Genomic DNA, 1,773 nt, shown 5'->3' with positions numbered 1-1,773 from the left:
TCTGTATTACTTAGCTGCTTTTCTGGAGAGTCCTCCTTCTCTTTCCTTTGGGGGTTTCTTTGTCTACCCATGTTTGATCTCACTGACATATCTAGACATTGAGTCTTTCAGTGGCTGCTCCCTTGGTGGCAGTGAGTCCTTGGTCTGTGGTTGCTGTTCGGGCGGTTGCGGTAGCAGCTGCTCTTCAGTTGGCAGAAGCTCCTCTGGTGGTTGCTGTTCACAGCTGTGGTGGCTCTTCTGGCTGGTGGGGGGGGGTTTCACGTACAGCTGCTGTTCCTTAAGAGGGTATGGTGCTCAGGAGATTGCTGTTGCTTGGATCTGCTTTGAAGGTTTTCTGTAATGACTCAGTCTTGGAAAACCTGTATATCATTTGCCAAATTCCCCTTCTTCAGATGATTGTTGGTGGCTGTTGGCACCTGAAGCCACTGAGGTCCAGTGGGTGTCTTAAGCTTCCAAAGGAGTTTGACAGTGGCAGAAGCAATTGTAGGAACACCTCCAATTCCACTTCTGAGACACCTGGGGGGACAAACCCTGCTTTTCCTGGGACTGCAGAAAAGGGATCCCTCCTCCTGCTCCACCAGCAAAGTCGTTCTGCTGCCTGCAACTCTCCCTTGCAGGAGACCACACAGCTCCAGCCAGGCAGCCTTCCTGCTCCTAATCCCCACTCGAACGTGATGACACACACTAACCCCATTGTTAGTTTTTTGATGATACTCCATACTGTTCTCCACAGTGGCTGCACCAGTCTGCATTCCCACCAGCAGTGCACGAGGGTTCCTTTTTCTCCACATCCTCGCCAGCACTTGTCATTTGTTGATTTGTTGATGATAGCCATTCTGAGAGGTGTGAGACAGTACCATATGTAATAACTTAATCAATAAAAAAATTTAAAAAAGATCAGCAAAGAAACAACAATCCTAAATGATGCGCTAGATCAGATGGAATTAATTGACATCTTCAGAACATTTCATCCCATAGCCACAGAATATACATTTTTCTCAAGTGCACATGGGTTATTCTAAAATATAGACCACATATTGAGACACAGGCAAAGTCTCTTCAAATTCAAGAAAATAGAAATCATATCAAGCATCTTCTCAGATCACAATGGCATAAATCTAGAGACCAACTACAATAAAAACAATAAAAATATCAAATACCTGGAGGCTAAATAGCATGCTATTAAACAATGACTGGGTTACCAAAGAAATCAAAGAAGAAATAAAAAGCATCAGGGCAACAAATGACAATGAAAACACAGCAATCCAAAATCTATGGGACATAGTGAAAGCAGTCTTGAGAGGGAAGTTCATAGCTTTGCAGGCCTACCTCAAAAAAAGAGAAACAATGGTAATAAATTATCTAACCTTACAACTCAGAGAGTTAGAAAGAGAGCAACAAGAAAAGCCCAGCATAAGCAGAAGGAAGTAAATAATAAAGATCAAAGTGGAGATAAATGACATAGAGACCAAATGAACAAACAAATGAACAAACAAAAACAATAGAAAAGATCAACAAAACCAAGAGCTGGTTCTTTGAAAGGATAAATAAGATTGATGAAGCTCTAGCCAGGCTCACCAAGAAGCAAAGAGAGAGGACCCAAATAAACAAAATCAGAAATGAAAGAGGTGAAGTAACAACCGATCCCACAGAAATACAAATGATTATGAAAAAGTATTATGAACAACTCTATTCCAACAAAGTGGACTACCTAGATGAAATAGACATATTCTTCAAAAAATACAAGCTCCCAATACTCAATCAAGAAGAATC

The sequence above is a fragment of the Myotis davidii genome, unplaced genomic scaffold (genome assembly GCF_000327345.1).
Source record: "Myotis davidii unplaced genomic scaffold, ASM32734v1 scaffold1271, whole genome shotgun sequence".
NCBI lineage: Eukaryota > Metazoa > Chordata > Mammalia > Chiroptera > Vespertilionidae > Myotis > Myotis davidii.
This window is presented reverse-complemented; position numbering follows the sequence as displayed.